This window comes from Dermacentor andersoni, unplaced genomic scaffold (genome assembly GCF_023375885.2).
Source record: "Dermacentor andersoni unplaced genomic scaffold, qqDerAnde1_hic_scaffold ctg00000794.1, whole genome shotgun sequence".
Classification (NCBI taxonomy): Eukaryota; Metazoa; Arthropoda; class Arachnida; order Ixodida; family Ixodidae; genus Dermacentor; species Dermacentor andersoni.
In genome coordinates this window covers 17501-24655 of record NW_027315472.1, presented here as the reverse complement: position 1 = coordinate 24655, position 7155 = coordinate 17501, and the positions used below count along the sequence as shown (strand labels likewise).

General features: G+C 59.6%; 1 non-coding gene across 1 annotated transcript; it reads left to right on the top strand.

The window, feature by feature from the left end:
* Positions 1–4424: 4424 nt before the first annotated feature.
* On the top strand, positions 4425–6239 carry LOC140215030 (small subunit ribosomal RNA). Its single transcript, XR_011891952.1, has one exon. It is a non-coding gene; the product is annotated as a small subunit ribosomal RNA (ribosomal RNA).
* The last annotated feature ends 916 nt before the right edge of the window (positions 6240–7155 follow it).

Here is a 7155-nt window from a genome sequence, read left to right as displayed (position 1 = left end):
CATTGCATACTAAGAACGAGAGTTAGTGAATAATGGCAGAAACGTCTTGGGAAGAGAAAAAAAAAAAAAACACGCAAAAGTTGTTGGCTTGTGCAAGCACTCTATGTTACAGCGATTAAAGAGCATAGCATCTTCTACAACAGCAGCTACAAAAAGAAGAAGAACGTGAGAGAGGGAGAGAGACAGGCGTGTTTCTTTGGAATGCAGAGCATGCAGCACATACTATAAAGTGCCAAAGAGACGGGGAAAGCAGATGGCGCGAAGGTGTATGTCCTCAAAGCTTGAAAGCAATTTCTAAATTACATGTACCGAAGTCCACCTACTCTCATCAGGTTGCTCCCGCCTCCAGTTGCGTTTAAAGTGAAATTACAGTCGCCTCAAAGGCAGACAGAGAGAGAGTGAAAATAGGTACACTTGCTTCGCGCAGCTGCAGCCGTTCAAATTTTACAGCAAGAGCACTCCCGAAGCAACAAAGTCCGCTGCCGCCTGGGCGCAATGCGCTCGCTTCAGTAAATTGCCGTGCTGGCCTCGGCAACCAAGAGGTGTAGTGCGGCAGACTGCTGCATTGTAGCACACCGCAAACCGTGCAGACGTAAGCGATCGCCTCGACATCGCTGCGAGCGCTCGAAGAGACAAAGTCCGAAACCACGTGTGCCGGGGCGGTGCGAGCGCGACGCCTTTGACGCAACTTTTGCGTACAAGCCGCCGCACCGCCACGACGGAATCGCTGGCATCCCGCACGCAGCTGCATTGTGTCACGCCGGCAATCGTTGAAACACCACGCAGTCGTCGGCGTCGGCCCCGACATGGTTGCGAGCGCTGGAAGAGACAAAGTCCGAAACCGCGTGTGCCGGGGCGGCGCGAGCGCGACGCCTTTGACGCAACTTTTGCGTACAAGCCGCCGCACGGACACGACGGAGCCGGTGTCACCCTGCAGAGGGCTGCACTATAGCACGCCGGGAACCGGCAAAGAACCGCGCAGACGTCGTCGTTGGCCGCGGCGTTGCCGCGAGCACGCGAAGAGACAAAGTCCGAAAGGACGTCAGCCGGGGCGTCGAGCACGCCGCCCGCACTGTTCGCACGCGTGCTCGGAAATGGCGAAGGGGCCGCGCTAGCGTGCCTTGAATCGGTGAGCGGCGGTACCGCGGCGATCGCCAGAGCTCGAATCCGCCCTGCAAAAGCCAAATATTGGCGCTCGGCTCGGCGCAGTACGCCGCCGCGTCGCACGAGTACGGCCCCATGGAGGTCTGGGCACTTATCGCTGCTACTGTAAGGGGCCGTACGGCCCCGGCCGACATTGTACCGTAGTGCGATTTTCGGCTTGCGCGTGCTCGTGGCGTAGTCCGCGCACCGTTCCGACGTCGACAATCGTGCCCACGACTACGCGAGCGCTGGAAGAGACAAAGTCCGAAACCGCGTGTGCCGGGGCGGCGCGAGCGCGACGCCTTTGACGCAACTTTTGCGTACAAGCCGCCGCACGGACACGACGGAGCCGGTGTCGCCCTGCAGAGGGCTGCACTATAGCACGCCGGGAACCGGCAAAGAACCGCGCAGACGTCGTCGTTGGCCGCGGCGTTGCCGCGAGCACGCGAAGAGACAAAGTCCGAAACGACGTCAGCCGGGGCGTCGAGCACGCCGCCCGCACTGTTCGCACGCGTGCTCGGAAATGGCGAAGGGGCCGCGCTAGCGTGCCTTGAATCGGTGAGCGGCGGTACCGCGGCGATAGCCAGAGCTCGAATCCGCCCTGCAAAAGCCAAATATTGGCGCTCGGCTCGGCGCAGTACGCCGCCGCGTCGCACGAGTACGGCCCCATGGAGGTCTGGGCACTTATCGCTGCTACTGTAAGGGGCCGTACGGCCCCGGCCGACATTGTACCGTAGTGCGATTTTCGTCTTGCGCGTGCTCGTGGCGGTGTCCGCGCACCGTTCCGACGTCGACAATCGTGCCCACGACTACGCGAGCGCTGGAAGAGACAAAGTCCGAAACCGCGTGTGCCGGGGCGGCGCGAGCGCGACGCCTTTGACGCAACTTTTGCGTACAAGCCGCCGCACGGACACGACGGAATCGCTGGCATCCCGCACGCAGCTGCATTGTGTCACGCCGGCAATCGTTGAAACACCACGCAGTCGTCGGCGTCGGCCCCGACATGGTTGCGAGCGCTGGAAGAGACAAAGTCCGAAACCGCGTGTGCCGGGGCGGCGCGAGCGCGACGCCTTTGACGCAACTTTTGCGTACAAGCCGCCGCACGGACACGACGGAGCCGGTGTCGCCCTGCAGAGGGCTGCACTATAGCACGCCGGGAACCGGCAAAGAACCGCGCAGACGTCGTCGTTGGCCGCGGCGTTGCCGCGAGCACGCGAAGAGACAAAGTCCGAAACGACGTCAGCCGGGGCGTCGAGCACGCCGCCCGCACTGTTCGCACGCGTGCTCGGAAATGGCGAAGGGGCCGCGCTAGCGTGCCTTGAATCGGTGAGCGGCGGTACCGCGGCGATCGCCAGAGCTCGAATCCGCCCTGCAAAAGCCAAATATTGGCGCTCGGCTCGGCGCAGTACGCCGCCGCGTCGCACGAGTACGGCCCCATGGAGGTCTGGGCACTTATCGCTGCTACTGTAAGGGGCCGTACGGCCCCGGCCGACATTGTACCGTAGTGCGATTTTCGTCTTGCGCGTGCTCGTGGCGGTGTCCGCGCACCGTTGCGACGTCGACAATCGTGCCCACGACTACGCGAGCGCTGGAAGAGACAAAGTCCGAAACCGCGTGTGCCGGGGCGGCGCGAGCGCGACGCCTTTGACGCAACTTTTGCGTACAAGCCGCCGCACGGCCACGACGGAGCCGGTGTCACCCTGCAGAGGGCTGCACTGTAGCACGCCGGGAACCGGCAAAGAACCGCGCAGACGTCGTCGTTGGCCGCGGCGTTGCCGCGAGCACGCGAAGAGACAAAGTCCGAAACGACGTCAGCCGGGGCGTCGAGCACGCCGCCCGCACTGTTCGCACGCGTGCTCGGAAATGGCGAAGGGGCCGCGCTAGCGTGCCTTGAATCGGTGAGCGGCGGTACCGCGGCGATCGCCAGAGCTCGAATCCGCCCTGCAAAAGCCAAATATTGGCGCTCGGCTCGGCGCAGTACGCCGCCGCGTCGCACGAGTACGGCCCCATGGAGGTCTGGGCACTTATCGCTGCTACTGTAAGGGGCCGTACGGCCCCGGCCGACATTGTACCGTAGTGCGATTTTCGTCTTGCGCGTGCTCGTGGCGGTGTCCGCGCACCGTTGCGACGTCGACAATCGTGCCCACGACTACGCGAGCGCTGGAAGAGACAAAGTCCGAAACCGCGTGTGCCGGGGCGGCGCGAGCGCGACGCCTTTGACGCAACTTTTGCGTACAAGCCGCCGCACGGCCACGACGGAGCCGGTGTCACCCTGCAGAGGGCTGCACTGTAGCACGCCGGGAACCGGCAAAGAACCGCGCAGACGTCGTCGTTGGCCGCGGCGTTGCCGCGAGCACGCGAAGAGACAAAGTCCGAAACGACGTCAGCCGGGGCGTCGAGCACGCCGCCCGCACTGTTCGCACTCGTGCTCGGAAATGGCGAAGGGGCCGTGCTAGCGTGCCTCGAATCGATCGGCCGGGGGCCCCGTAGGGCGACAGACAGGCAATTGTGCAGGAAACCGTACTGGCCATTGGCGAGAAATTGCCGTTCGCGCATTCGGTGGACGCGCTGCGCTTTCACGACTTCGGCATTGTGCTGCCGACGTAAGCTTTCAATCTTGCTCGCGGCGTTACGAGGCGGCACGATTTTCGCCAAACGCTCGTCGAAAGTGGCACGAGTACGGCCCCATGGAGGTCTGGGTACTTATCGCTGCTATTATATGGGGGTCCCAGAGAGCAGTCGCCCCCAAAGCGACCTGGGTGTTTGATATGCGGCGGGCTTCGTGCCCGTCAAGCGTGTCCCCGGTATCGCTCCCGTGGATCCCACAGCTGACGTCTGCAGCCTCATCCGCTTGATGCGTTAGGGGCTGGTTGTCGGACGACGCTTTTTCCACGATATCGAAGTGTGTTCCGCATCGTCCTCGGACGAATCAAATACGAAAGCGCCGAAGGCGCGGGCGTGACCCGTCGCCTAGCGGCTTTGCCGTCTCGGCTACGTTGCAAGTGTCGGTCGGTCCACCAGTGCTGCGGGCTCGAGAGAAACCGCAAGCCGCGATCGAGTCGACACAACCGGTCTATCGAGAATGTTGCGTGCTTCTTGCCGCGTGGCGATACCCGGCCCTGCGGGGAGGGCGCCGTTGCGAGCTCGAACGCCGTCGTCTCGGACTGTGCAAAGTGCTACCCTTTGCGAGAACGAAGCGTGTTGGGGCGCCTGAAGGTGGCCTCGGCATCGCAAAAACGGCGTCCGGCCTGCTTGAAAGGCTGGACGCGCAGTTGAACGATTACCTGGTTGATCCTGCCAGTAATCATATGCTTGTCTCAAAGATTAAGCCATGCATGTCTAAGTACATGCCGAAATAAGGCGAAACCGCGAATGGCTCATTAAATCAGTTATGGTTCCTTAGATCGTTTCTTCCTACTTGGATAACTGTGGCAATTCTAGAGCTAATACATGCAGTGAGCCTGAAGCCCTTTGGGCGACGGGTGCTTTTATTAGACCAAGATCGATCGGGTTTCGGCCCGTATTGTGTGGTGACTCTGGATAACTTTGTGCTGATCGCATGGCCACGAGCCGGCGACGTTTCTTTCAAGTGTCTGCCTTATCAACTTTCGATGGTAGGTTACTTGCTTACCATGGTTGTTACGGGTAACGGAGAATCAGGGTTCGATTCCGGAGAGGGAGCCTGAGAAACGGCTACCACATCCAAGGAAGGCAGCAGGCGCGCAAATTACCCACTCCCGGCACGGGGAGGTAGTGACGAAAAATAACAATACGGGACTCTTTTGAGGCCCCGTAATTGAAATGAGTACACTCTAAATCCTTTAACGAGGATCAATTGGAGGGCAAGTCTGGTGCCAGCAGCCGCGGTAATTCCAGCTCCAATAGCGTATACTAAAGCTGCTGCGGTTAAAAAGCTCGTAGTTGGATCTCAGTTCCAGACGAGTAGTGCATCTACCCGATGCGACGGCTCGGACTGAACATCATGCCGGTCCTTTCTTGGTGCACTTCATTGTGTGCCTCGAGAAGGCCGGTGCTTTTACTTTGAAAAAATTAGAGTGCTCAACGCAGGCGAGTCGCCTGAATAAACTTGCATGGAATAATAGAACAAGACCTCGTTTCTGTTCTGTTGGTTTTTGGAATACGAGGTAATGATTAAGAGGGACAGACGGGGGCATTCGTATTGCGGCGCTAGAGGTGAAATTCTTGGACCGTCGCAAGACGAACTACTGCGAAAGCATTTGCCAAGAATGTTTTCTTTGATCAAGAACGAAAGTCAGAGGTTCGAAGGCGATCAGATACCGCCCTAGTTCTGACCATAAACGATGCCAACCAGCGATCCGCCTGAGTTACTCAAATGACTCGGCGGGCAGCTTCCGGGAAACCAAAGTGTTTGGGTTCCGGGGGAAGTATGGTTGCAAAGCTGAAACTTAAAGGAATTGACGGAAGGGCACCACCAGGAGTGGAGCCTGCGGCTTAATTTGACTCAACACGGGAAAACTTACCCGGCCCGGACACTGGGAGGATTGACAGATTGAGAGCTCTTTCTTGATTCGGTGGATGGTGGTGCATGGCCGTTCTTAGTTGGTGGAGCGATTTGTCTGGTTAATTCCGATAACGAACGAGACTCTAGCCTATTAAATAGGTGCGGGGTTCCCAGCACCTTACAACCTTCTTAGAGGGACAAGCGGCTCCTAGCCGCACGAAACAGAGCAATAACAGGTCTGTGATGCCCTTAGATGTCCGGGGCCGCACGCGCGCTACACTGAAGGAAGCAGCGTGTCTTTATCCCTGTCTGAAAAGACTGGGTAACCCGTGGAACTTCTTTCGTGATTGGGATAGGGGCTTGCAATTGTTCCCCTTGAACGAGGAATTCCCAGTAAGCGCGAGTCATAAGCTCGCGTTGATTACGTCCCTGCCCTTTGTACACACCGCCCGTCGCTACTACCGATTGAATGATTTAGTGAGGTCTTCGGACCGATGTCCGGCGCGGCCTTTCGGTTGCGCCGGTCTGTTGGAAAGATGACCAAACTTGATCATTTAGAGGAAGTAAAAGTCGTAACAAGGTTTCCGTAGGTGAACCTGCGGAAGGATCATTACCGGATTGTGAAGGGTGGCGAGCGCCATTGTTTCTACCCCGTGTGGGTGAAGCAGCTCGCTGCGCCCGACGCTTTCCGCCGCTGGCCCCGCTTGGACGCGGGGACGGCTATACCCGAACATGCCGGGGACTGCCTGAATTTTGAGGGGCGCCCCGTGCCAAATTTGTTGCGCCCAGTGGACGCCGGCTGCAACCTTGGACGGTTGGCTTGGCCGCGCCCGCGGGTAGAAACGGCGTAACGCACACTGGGTGGGCTTTCTGTCCGCTTTGGCGCTCTTGCGCGGAATGGGAGTAAGACGACCCGACCTGCTGCTTTGCCCAGTACGAGGGGAACGGCGAAGCGTGCGGTCGGTCAAGGAACTGACGGTCGAGAGCTAATGCCGCTGCCGCTTAGTACACACACGGAACCGTGGTGCGAGCGCTCTCCCGTCCTCCGCGGCAAACGCTGCCGAGTCTGAAAAGTCTGGCGGCTGCCGGTCGCTTCCTGCGGCGAGTATGGAGTAACGACCCGACTTTGTTGCCGCCCAAGTACTAAAGGAACGGTGTGGCGCTCGGTCGGTCATGGAACTGTCGGTATGAGGGTGCGGCTGCCAAGTACGGAAGGAACCGTGGCCTAAAGTGCTCTCCCGTCCTCCGCGGCAAATGCCACCGAGTCCGAAAGGGCCGGAGGCTGCCGGTCGGCTCCTGCTCGTGACGCGCGAGGTGTCGAGATCGCGGTTTAATGCGACGACGTCTGCAGGCTATTCGCCCGCCGCCGAGGGAAAGGCGGCGTTGCTGCGAAGTACCGAAGGAAACGCGGCTTTGCTACGTCGGAAGCGTTCTGCGGTTAGCGGACTTGTGCGCTTTGGGAAGGCGCCGCACGTCGAAAGAGGAAGTACGGACAGACGAGGGACTGTAGTCCCGGATTCGAACGCACT